Here is a 12,676-nt window from a genome sequence, read left to right on the forward strand (position 1 = left end):
CTAATTTCTGGCATGTGTACGTCTCCCTCAGCCCACCCACTCTCCCAGATGCCCTTTCCTTCTTCTTGAGTATCAGCTGATTGTCAGCAGTTCATTCATTGAGCTGATACTCCCACCCAGGCTCGTGGAGTGTCAGGGAAACAGCCTTCTGGGGACAGGGATCTATCTTATCCCAAACCAAAACCTTTATCCTTCCTACAAACAAGGATGAGCACACGTCTGTCACACCGCCTGCAACCCAAGGCGGCCTTGCCGAGTAAATACTTGGTAAAGAGTTGTTAAAACTTCTGTTTTCCCGGCCCACCCACATCCACTCGTCTTCCAAGTTCTGTATATTCTGAGTCCCCATCATGAAGGACATCTCGCATGTTGATTTTCCGAAATTCCACCCCTGATTCTCCCTGCGACCTGCTGCTGCTTCCATTTTCTTACAGTTCAGTCCTGGTGGGATGACATTCTTGATCTAGAAAAAGCATTAGCTCCCCAGCCAAGAATCCTACTCCTAGGTATTTATCTTCCCACCCCCGTCATCCCCAGGTGAGCATACATCCCCCAAAAGAGAAACTTCACAACTGCTTTGTTCACAATTGGCCATAAACTGGAAACAACTCAAATGGCCACGGACAGAAGCTCGAATAAACCAAATATGGTACATTTATTCTATTTAGGAATAAAAAAGAATGAACTACCAACACATGTAACAGCAGGAATGAATCTCAAAATAGTATTATTTGGGGCAAAAGAAGCCAGACACAAGAGTACATAATGTGTGCTTCCATTTACGTGAAGTTTAAGAAAAAAAAAACAAAGCTAATTTATGGTGATAGTAATCAGTACGATGGTTGCTCATGGAGTAGGATCAGCTAAAATAGTCTATAGGAGAACTTTCTGGGGTGGTGAAAATGTTCTGTATTTGGGGGAATTAGTAAGATATGTGTATATATTGCTTAAAATTCACTGAATCTTACACTTAAGATCTATGTATTTCATATGTGCAAATTCTACCTCAATTTAGATAATTGGTAGCTCCCAACTCTCTAGTTAGTTCTATACAAATTCATGGGCCGAATCCATACGGACAGAAAGTAGATTAATGGTTGCCAGGGGCTGGGGGAGGGGAGAATGGGAAGTGGCTGCTAATAGGTGGGGGGTTGTTTTTTGGGGTGATAAAAATTTCTGAGATTAGATAATTTTTATGGTGGCACAACCCTGGGAATGTACTAAAACCATGAATCACACGGTTTAAAAAGAATGAATTTCATGACATGTGAATTATACCCCAATTAACAAATCTTCATCTACCCAGCATTCCAGACAGTCATGAGATGGTTCTAAACTAACTTTCTGGCTCAAACCCACTAACTGGTGGTTCCCAAACACCTTAGGCTCTACAGTTTTCTCACTTTGTTCCTTCTTCCCAGAATCCCAACACACTCAGCAAACATCTCCGCCTGTGAAATTTTCCCCATCATTCAAAGCCCATCTCAAAAACCATGGCTTCCTAGTTCTCCACGCAGATCATGGCCACTTTCTTCTCTGAACTTTGGGTACTCGGTAGAGCTCTTTCTTGGGAAGATCTCACCATTTTCTGCCTTGCATTATATTTATTTGTGCATTTGTCTGATACTTCTTACTCAATTCTAAGATTTGTGAGGACAAGAACTAGGTCCTGCTCAGCCCTGTGTCCCTGACAGCAAGACACTGTTGTTCATTAAATGCTTGATCAATTGAATTAACCAAGATTAAGTAGCTCTAACTTTATAAATTTTGACCCAGGAAGAAAATGATGTCTACCCAGTGACAGTTCTTGTAAGGCACGAATGTTTAGGCTGTGAAGTGATCACCCACTCCAGCAGGTTCTCAAATTTCAGATGTACCAGCATCACTTGAGGGAGCTATTACTAACTGATTCCGCACTAGAATGAAGCCCAGAAGAACCCCAGGTGACCCACAGACCACATTTTGGGAAACTTTGACTTTGAATTGGACGTTTACAAACGAATACAAAAAATGACTTCACTTAATTTATTTTCTTGAGCTGTTTTACCAGCTAAATTCTTCACCTTCTTATGGGAATGCCCTGCTGGAAGTCAAAGAGGGCTACAGTTTGTTGGAAGTTTTCCAAACAACCCCCAAAAAGTTTGTGGTTTTTGAGTAAGAATCCTATGGTGATTTCGCAACCATGCTGCTATCATGGAAACCAAATCACACTGATGCCTCAAACTTTGAGTCTAGTGGTGATTTCTGATTTCCCAGATTTCCCAGCATCACAGTGCTTCCAGCTTGGCTTTGGGCAGTTTGTTATTCCATGGGAAAATTCACTGAGGGGCGTGTATGTGGGGTGGGGGGCGAGAGGGGGAGTGTTGGCTGGTTTTTCACACTGAGTTCGGAACATAAGTTCTGAAAGTAGAAAATGTTCATACCTTACCACATGGGCGAAAGAGCATAGCTGTACACCAAAGCACTCCAATACTCATCTTGAAATAAAAGTGGGCCTCTCCCAAAGCCAACATAATCTAAAGATCTAATAAATATTACGATTCACTTGGATTTTAAGCCTAACGACCACAGACAAAAAGGTCCTCTCTCACAATCGTCCTATCTGCAGGAGGAGATAAAATGTGCTCTCCACACCCCCCTGCCCTAGACGGGAGGCCTGGCGCGCCTCCTGCCAGAGTGGAGGGCTCTGAAAGGATGCGTAGACACTCGATCTGAAGCACAAAGAGCTGAAAGAGCAGAGAGCCACGTCCGTCCTGCGCACATTTCTTTTTCATTGTGTCCTTCATTTGATCCACGCACCAAGTATCTCCATTAGCGCCCACAGGACTCCCGGGAGCAGAGCAAAGGGACGATGTTCCAGCAATGAATCATCTGGTTCCTGAGCGAGCCTCTGGTTTTCCTTGGATCCCCACGGCTGTAGGTCTCGGATCCTCCTGTCCCTTTTTACCTGTGCCTTCAGGCAGGGGTTCATGTATAAAGCCCCAGCAAGCGAGAACTTTGAATCGAGGGCTCGGTGGGGAGTGAGCCAGGTTCAGGGGCTGGCTAAGGTCTGCTTTTGTTCTGAGATTAATTAGAGTTGCATTTTCCCCCGCCAAGTGTCACCGAAACAGTAGCACTAAGGCCGTGGGAGCAGACCTCACCTAATTGTACATCTTCCCACTTCTTGTCACAAGAACGCAGATTGCCCATTTGCTGGCAGTGCACTGATGCATGGGCTCTGTTTACTTGACCTGCAGTCCTGAATGGCTCTGTCCTAGTCAGTCGGGGCAGAACAGGCTCCTCAAGAGGTCTAGGGTGCTGGATCCCCAGGCATCTTGTTGGATCAGAGTTAAGGACAATGAGAGAGGTCAGCAGAAAAGAAGCCGTTCTTACCTGGCCTGGCTCTTTCTCTCCCTCCACATCTCCTTACCCCTAATCAGCCCTAGGTTTAGACTTCCAGAGAGAAGAGGATGGGATGAGGATGCCGGGTCTGATGAGCACTGCTGAGGCAAGCGCAGGAGAGGAGTGGAGCTCATTCGTGGAGCTCCACATTCTGTGGCTCGGAAGGCCCAAGACCAGGCAAGGATACCGGAGGCTCAGGACGTTTTGTCCCACTCTGGGATAGCCTTGGACACATCGAGGGTCTAGAACTGCTGACCCAGGACCACCACTACTCTAGAAGAGACCTAACTAGAACCAGCCCGTAGGTGCAATGACTTCTTTCTCTGGATTCGCCCCGGTGTCTCTCATCATTTGGCGGCTCCTGCCGGAGGTCAGGGGCCTTTAGCTAGGCCGAGAACCATCTCTCCAACCATGTACCAGCTGTAGATCTTGGGGCAGTTACTTAACCTTGATGTGTTTCATCTGGAAAATGGAAATGATAGCTCCCCGATGAAATAATGCATTTTGCAAAAGGTTTAGCAACGTGCCTAGTTTGGGGCAAGCCCTCAATCAGTGGTCACCGTTCTTCTTGTTACCCATTTTTCACAGTAATACTGTGAAAAAGTATAATAAATACTGTTATTTTAGTATTATTTACTAAAACAGTCTGACCCGTCCCCACATGTTCTATGCCCCCTTGGCACCGATGCCAGGGGTCGCTGGAGAAGGCTCGGCGGGGAAGCCTGAACCTTAGGAAGTGGTGGCCGCTCCAGTGGTGTGACGTCAGAATGTTCTGGGCTTGGAAGAAAAGGTTTCCTCTCCGGGCTGCCTCTGCATAGAAAGGAAGGGAGAGGTGAGGAACAAATCTGTTTACTTTTTCTTCGCTGTAGAGTAAATGAGGTTTGTTGAGCCAGCACACGGTTGTTTGCAGAACTCAGGTTTTCCAAGAATGGGGGCTTGTGAATGGAGGCAGTGATAGCATGGGTTCGCCCTCTTTCCTCCTACATGCAGCCCCAGAATTTGCCAAGACCGGCTTTTCTGTGCTCCTCCGGCCAGTGCCAGTGCCACAGGACTCCCTCCGCATGCCCGCATGGCCTCTGCTCTGCCCCCCTGGTGGGCGGGAGGACACATTCACAGACGACAGCTCCAGGAAATCAGGAAATAAGCCCGTCTCTGACCCAGATTTGGCAATTCCAAGCTAAATTCTTTAAACATTTGGAAGGATTGTAGAGAAGGAAAACAGCTAATAACTTTATTCCTTACTGAAATATTGGAATGAAAATGTGAAGAATGTATCAAGGGTATTTGTAGACCTTCAGCTGGGATCCCCCGAGTTCTAAACCCGAGAGTGAAGAGTCTGTGCTGCAAAGCCTCCGTGACAGCCAGGCACCCCCAAAGGTAGAGTCCAAGCCCCTCTGCACGATGCACAGAATGTTCCATCAAGTGCCACCTGCCGCCTCTCCAGCCTTGGACAGAGGCTGGGTGGTGACTAAGAGACCTTCCAGTATTCATAGATTTGGATTCAAGTTTTCAAGCAAAACTCGGGCGTGAAGAAGCTGTCGCCCAAGGAGAAGGGTGGGCGCTGGGGGAGGCTCAAGCATGACCCCGGGGTGCTCAGTGTGTAGGCACTGCAGGCTGCTCCAGGAGAAGGTCCGTGGAAGAGCGGGGGTCTTAGAACTTGATTATTAACTAAAAGTTTAAATCGTATTGAAAGAGAACCAGATCCTGAGTTTCCCTTTTAATTCTGCTGCTTATTACCAGTGTGAACCTGGGTGAGTTACTTATGATGCCCAAGCCCTATTTCCTTCCCCAGTAATAATACCTGTCTAACCAACCCCATGTTTTGTGAGATTAAGTGCAGTTTGTAACTGTAAAGCACTACACCAATATGAGTGATGATTACTTTCACCATAATTCTGGGGCTTCAGAAGAAACAATGACAAGGTGATCGATTATTTTCAAGGTCCTTAGAAGAAGAGGAATAAACAAAAATACTTAAAAAAATAAGTGACTTCTGATAATATATATATATTTTTAAAAAAATTAGCAGACTCAGGCTAGGAAGGGTTCATTGTAGAGGGAGTTTCAGAGACCAAGTATATTAATCAGGATGCTTCAGAGAAACAAAACCAAAGGATATATATCTATATGCTACCCTTACAAAAAGTTTAAAGATTGAGACACAGATGGTGACAGGGTTAGAAAGAGAGAGATTTGTTTAAGGCCTTGGCTCAGGTGATTTTGGAAGCTGGAAAGTCTGCAGCAGCCTGGTGACCCAGGGAAGAGTTAATGCTGCAGCTCTAGTTCAATTCCCTGTTCTTCAGAGCTCCTGTCTTTTCTTTTAAGGCCTTCAACTGATTGGATGAGCCCCACACACATTACAAAGATAATCTACTTTACTTGAAGTCTTCGGATACAAATGTCAATCCTATCTTTAAAAACCCGTTACAGCAGCATCTAAACTGGCATTTGACTAAATGTCTCGATACCATGTCCTAGCCAGGTTGACACATAAAATTAACCACCACGGCAAGTAATCCAGCACTGCCACTCAGGGTAGTTTTGCAGGTTCTCAAAGACCCTAGCAGGGTGGAGACCAAACAAATAACATGGGGACCAGCTGAGTAATCTCAGGACTTCACTGGATGCTGAAGGGCAAATGGAAAAGCATTAAAGATAGAAGACATTGGGCCAGATTGCTGAAGATGGTGCTAAGGGTGGGTAGGAAGGAAACAAGTACTATCGCTAGAGCCGTCGGTAAGATAGGCATGAGCAGGAAGGGAGAAGGGAGGATGGAGATGGGAAATTGCAGAGACCACCCAATCTCCGCCCAAAGACCAACCCCTTTTATGGTTTAGCACAGTCTGATAAGCAGAAGACATGGGCCACTGGGACCGTCCAACTTTGGAGCATGCGCACGTAAGAAAAACCTTGTCCCTAATAGTCTCAAGGCTGTTATAATATCATTATGATATCCTTTGCACTGAGACTTTGCCCCACCCTCACCCTCACCCCCACATCAACCCCCACCCCATGGGTTTCACTTAGGAGCTCGTCAGAAGATGGCCAACTTGAACACCTGCAAAAGGTTGGAGGGGAAGAAACCAGGGGGAGGGATCTAAGAGGTGGTGTGATGGTGACAAGATGGGACAGAGGAGACCAAATAGACCCACATAAGAAAACGCAAAGCAGAAGTCATCAGGCTGCTCCCCACCCTCAGGTCAGGCTCTCCTCCAAGCTTCGAGTGCACCTTCACCTTGCTAAATAAAAGCTTTTGTTGCTTTAACTCTCTTTGGGGGGTCTTTCGACAGAATTCTTTCCTTTGAGAAGACAAGAACCAAGGAATTCCACAGTCCACCACCAGGTAACACAACGAGAAGGGAGGCCGACAAGTATTTCAGAAGCTGCTTCAGCAGCAGCTGAGTCCAAGCAGGACCAAGTGCTGGTAGAGGGGAGGCCTAAGCAGTCTCCGCTACAGGAAGGAATGCTGGAGAGGACAATAAAAGGCAGAAGCAGTCATTTGTCTTTCAGGTTGGTTTGTTGTTGTTTTTTAAATATAAAGTGCAAACTCTAAACCAATCAAGACTCAGTTGTTTTGGAAAAAATTGAAACCAGATGAGACCAGAGGCCAAATAGGTTTACAGAGAATCTGAAAGCTGGATGCACGCAAGTGAGCCAGTTCTAATGATATGCAGATAGAACCTTCTAGCGCCTAAGATTCTTTTTTTTCTTTTAAGACTAGAGAGGACAGAAGTTCCTTTTGAGTAGAAATGTGAGCAAATGTTATACTCATTTTTTAAAAGATGGGGGCTGGGAGGTGAAGATGAATTAATAGAGTAATTACAGACCACATAGCACGGATAACTAGAAAAATTTGATTAAATCACTCATTAATCTATGCATCAAAGAGCATAAAACACCAGGAAGCAGCCAATGGGTTTTTTTTTTTTTTTTGAAATGCCTAAGGGACAGAAGGTTTAAGGGCAACTTTCTTTCCAAATTTGGGACACACACCATGGTCACACTGCCCCTTAACCCAGGACTCCTGGATTTATGTCATCCTCCAGCCCTAGCCTCCAGGGGTCTGGGGCTGCAGAGCCCATGCTCTTGGTGTAAAATATACTTGAGCAGTGGTCCTTTTATGTGGGGGAAATGCAAACAATTGAATTAAATCCAGCGCTCACCTCTTGAGTGTTTACTACGTGCTGCCTCGCCAGGAAATGATTTTGAAATTACGAGAATGCAGAGGACATGGTTTCTGCCCCCCGCCCCCCCCCCAAGATCACTGAAAGAGACCAACGAACATATTCATAAAAGAAAGAGTTTGATTGTAGTTAAAACAGGAGGGGAGCATTTCAGACCCAAGCAATAACTCCTAAACATCAGGATGATAACATTGGAATTTCCTCTGGAGAGAGAACTGAAGAGTTTGGGTCTCAGATGTAAAATTGAGACGAAAAGCCAGCCTGTCTTGGGTGGTTAGACTTTCACCTGGCCCGGAACAGAGCCTGGGGCAGGTAAGGTGGGGCGGTCCCTTCCACTGTATAATTCTAAGACACTCTCATTTCAAAGTTGCTAAAAATAGAAGCTTGGCGTCTGGTATGTAACAATATACACTATTGCAGCTGTGTCTTTATGATGAATAATAATACTTTGGAGTTATATGATGAGGCAATCACTTTGCAAGCAAAATCTCATTAACCCTCACAATATTCTGATTAGGTAGGCAGGTGGCAAGTGATCTGAACTCAGTTGGCAGTTGAAGCAACCGAGACACAGAGAAGCCCAGAAACCTCCCAGGGAGCACATGGTTTTGGGGCAGAGCTGGGAATGGCAGCCAGGTCTCCCTTTCCCCAAATCTGGGGCCCTGAGTAGTAGCAAGCATCCCTTCTCAGGTGCAGCCCCAGCCACAACCCAGAACCGTGCTGCCCAGTGGGCACCCTCTTGGGAAACATTGCTGACTTCTCTTCAATAAACTCCAGGGTCACCCCAAGATACAAGGTTTACTGTTTCTTTGTTGATCCTTCCTCTCTGGGAGCTAATAACCAACCTCTTCTTCCCTACAAACCCCAACCTGTCTTGAAACAAATGAAAGAAATGTAAAAACCACACCCAAGTCTCTTCAGCACTTTTTTTCTTTCCTGTCTCTGTTCATGCCTCCTGAGCTTTGGTTTTCATTCTGGGGCCGATTTAACCAAAGGGCAGGTTTAAGAAAGTTTTAAGAGGAAGTCACTGTTGCAAAAGTTTCTGAACACTGGGACAGGCACTGTCTAAACAGCTTTCTCCTTTCAGTCCTGATTTTGTTTCTTTGTTTAAAAAAAAAAGGAAAGAAAAAAAAAAGAAAAAGATTCTTTGGCTTTCCTAAACTCAGACTAGAGGAACAGGTTTGGTGGTGCTGATAGAAAATTACAGGGAAATGACACCATTAACCAGGAAACGTTTGCCAGCCAAGAGCAAAGGAACCTTCCCGGCCTCTGGGGAGACACTGACGTTTGTCTATGTGGGAACCGTGAGATTAATATGGGAACTCGGGTTTTGTGCTTTTGGGGTAGGCTTCCCTGGCTCCCTTTGAGACAATGACACATCTTCAAATTGTTAATTATGTACTGCCCCCTAGGGATTTTCGCTTTGCTGGTGGCAACCTGCTTCAAATCCTACAGGAAATATTTATCAGCTGGCTTCAGCCAGGATTTGGTCTCATAGAAAGCGGTACCTTTTGGTGACCTTGTTGTACTGAGTCCACCCTTTTCCCTAGCAAGTCGCATGCAGGCACTTTACTTTTTGGATTATTGATTTTTTTCTCCCCCTCCCTCTTTTGTCTTTATGTCCCCAGGATGGCTACATTTGCATAATGTGGGGGTAGACCTCGCCTCCGCTCTTTTCACAGCTTTGCTTACTGCATCCCCCCCACATTTACCCCCCTGCCGTTTTGTAAACATCTCCGGATCTGGGGAAAAGAGGAAGAGCAAACTGTGAATTAGAGACACTTACACATATGCACTTACATATTTATCTGTACTTATCGATGGAGGAGTTCTCTACACTCCAGAATGTTCTCTATGAAATCCCATTTAAATCAAAAACTTTTATCAGAAAAATGAAATTGCTTTATGATTGAATAGCACTTTGCTTCTAAGTACCAGCCATCGAGGCTTGATGAAATGACCACGATGACATTCTTCCCCAGAAAGACATCCTTGCCCTTTATTTTAAAGGTGGAGTAAAAAAATTCGGTGCTGTATTCTTTCATACTGGCCCCCTCGTTCCCGGGAACAGCCTTTGGCCAAAATTAAGGGCATTTTGGCATCTGATAAGAATGTTGTAAACATGCATGTTTTGAGTCTTTACGTAGTTTTGCTTTTAATAATGCAGAGGACAGACTTGGCAGGAATCTTTCTTTCTGCATTATATATTTTTCAACACATAGGCACACACGCGCACACAAATCCTGTACACAACTTTAGCAAATATATGCATGATCAAAACAGTTCAGAAATATAAGATCTGAAAATGAGAAAGGGCAGCAGGTTTTTGAATAGGCTTCATCAGCGGAGGGGAGAGGTCAGCCGCGGAGATTAGTTATAGGAGCTATTAAGTCTCCTCTGACACCCACAGTACAAGCTGCTTAACATAATCAGCCGCAATCAGCAAAACTGCTGTTTATTACAAAACGTTTTTCCCTTTTAATATTTCATATTGTTATGTAAAATGGTGCAGTGTAGGGACACACACATTTCACCAGGGACAAATTGTACAAATTGTCAGCAATAATAATTTGTGGCTCTTCTCGTGACATCTTTCGAAGTTAAAAACCGTTGAGCGATACCTCTCCAGAGCTATTTTCTCTAATGTGGTTAATGGTTTGCACCGGAGTTGACCAGCCACTCTCGGTGCGATGTTGTCACCACCGTGTACCGGCACGAGAAAATGTTTGTGTGACCGCGCATCAATCAGTCAAGTCTCTAATTTGGGGCGCTGAAGCTTGGTTCTGCTCACTCTCGCCCATGTGGTCAGAGCCTTGCATGATAGGTGGGTCTCCTGTGTATTTACTAGTCTGTCTGAATCACCAAAGTAATTCCTTTTCCAAAATCTTTTCCTTTAAACAGCACTGTGTATGAGGCGTATGAGAGTGGGCCTTGTAGCATTCCCTTGGATTTCACACAGTAGGTGTTGGGATGGGAGCAATGTCCTAGCTGTCCTATTGCATAGGCTGCAGTGGCCTAGATCGGAGGGCATCTGGAGATGACGCCTGCACTTCCCTAAGGAGGAGGAGGAGGAGGGATGGAGACAGGCACTGCTGGTCCCGACCCATTCCAGCCCCCTAGGGATCTCCTACAAGATGCCCCCACCCCTGGAAGCTGAGCCTCCTAAGGCTCCACTCCTGGTCCTGGGCCTGCTGGACTGAGAGGCGGCAGTGGGAACAGGACATGGGGATAGGATTTCATTTTTACAAACATGCTAATAAATACATAAAAGATTAGGTAAAAACTGTCGCTTACCAAGCAGTCACTTCAGCAGGCTAAATAACACTTATTCAAACAAACAATGATGCTGCTATTGCTCACTTTTTCGGGCTATCTTGTTTGCCATCTTGTTTATCCGCCACCCCAAGCAAGCAGTTTCATGGCTTTGCACTCAACTTCCCTTTTGAACCTCACCTTAATCATCTATTTTATTCGCCAGGCCTGGCTCCAAATTAATGGACATTCCTCAGACTTTGTACAACCTCCTGTTAAAATAATTCCTTTAAAAAAAAAAAGATTTTATTTATTTATTCATGAAAGACACAGAGAGAGAGGCAGAGACACAGGCAGAAGGAGAAGCAAGCCCAATGAGGGACTTGATCCCAGGATCCTGGGATCACACTGGGATCACAACCAGAGCCAAAGGCAGACCTCAACCACCGAGCCACCCAGGTGCTCTAAAATAATTCTTATGGATGTGTATTTATGGATGTTTCTCAGGGGTAATGAACTCCTGAAGGTTAGGAAATTTTCATTTCCACCTGACCATGCATCACCGTCTCACTGTGTCAGGCGCACAGTAAGTGCTCAAAGCATGTTTGCTCAATAACCCAGTGAATGGTGTCTGGAAATTAAACTCCTTCCTAGAGGACAAAGATGCACTTCCATGAGAGGTCTGGACTCTGAAGATTATTCTATTACAGTTTTCTTTCCTTGAACATTTCTTGAACCATGTAAACTTCTCAGGAATTATGGGGACAGTGTGTCATTAAAATGTAAAAGCTCTATTAGGATTCTTAAAACCCCCAGTCACCAGACCTTCTAGACTAGTGATGTCCAATGGAAATATAATGGCAATCCACTTAATGAAATACAAATTTTCTAGTGAAATACAAATTTTCTAAGAGCCACATTAAAAAAGATGAAACGGGTGAAATTACTTTCAATTCAATATTAATATTTTATTTCACTCGATACATCTGAAATTTTATTATTTCAACATATAATCAACTTAAAAATCGTTAGTGAGGCACTTCACATTCTTTTTTTCCTTGTTGCCTTAAGTCTTTAAAATTTGGTGTGTGTTTTACACGTCCAGTACATCTCCGCTCCCACCAGCAAAGGGAGCGGAGATGTACTGGACGTGTAAAACACACAATGCAAAGGCTCACAGCCACGTGTGGTAGCAGCTACCCCATTAGATGGTGCAGCTCCAGACCTGTCTCACAGCCCTTTTGACCTGTGCCTTCCTGGCACTGATACATTTCCAGGTGGGCTGCAGGGGGCAGCAACAGGCAATGACTGGATGTGCCATGAGTGGTCACTTCATGACTTGACTTGTCCTTTCTCCCCATTGGAAGCCATGGCTAGAAATGGGATCTTGTTCAGATTAGAACAAAAAGCTCATGAGACGCACCAGCCTTTCTATTGTCCATACTGACCACATTTGTATTCCTTAGGCTAATTGTTCCCTTGCTGCTTTTCCTTGTTTTCAGCCCAATCTAGCTGCTGATGACAAGTATGGTTTGGACTAGAGTAGCAACGGTAGAGTTGATGGGCTTATTGACACCAGATATAAGAAAAAGAGAGGAGCCAAGGATGATTCCTGGGTGTTTTCTTTGCTCAACCATGTCAGATGGTGGGATTGACAATCCCCTAGAGAGGAGAGTGTGGCTAGAGAAGCAGGTATTACTAATTGCAGAGCCTTGGAATAGTCCACCGCTACAGGCAGAGAAGAGTAGAGGGAGCCAACAACAGAGGCCGAGGGGAGGAGCAGCCTTAGAGTTAGAGATCAACCATGGGGTAACGGTGGGGGTGGAGGTGGGGGTTCGTGGGAGGGTGGGGACACATGG

At 45.1% G+C, this 12,676-nt stretch overlaps 1 long non-coding RNA gene across 4 annotated transcripts in view; it reads left to right on the top strand.

Annotated features, from left to right (window-relative positions):
* Positions 1-2,462: 2,462 nt before the first annotated feature.
* The window catches only part of LOC144304640 (uncharacterized), a 37,301-nt gene continuing 27,087 nt past the window's right edge, over positions 2,463-12,676 (top strand). For all 4 annotated transcript variants that reach the window (XR_013371564.1, XR_013371566.1, XR_013371565.1 and 1 more), the window contains exons 1-2: positions 2,463-6,580; positions 6,672-6,891. This is a non-coding gene — a long non-coding RNA (uncharacterized LOC144304640). The remainder of the gene's footprint in view (positions 6,581-6,671; positions 6,892-12,676) is intronic.

The sequence above is a fragment of the Canis aureus genome, chromosome 34 (assembly GCF_053574225.1).
Source record: "Canis aureus isolate CA01 chromosome 34, VMU_Caureus_v.1.0, whole genome shotgun sequence".
NCBI lineage: Eukaryota > Metazoa > Chordata > Mammalia > Carnivora > Canidae > Canis > Canis aureus.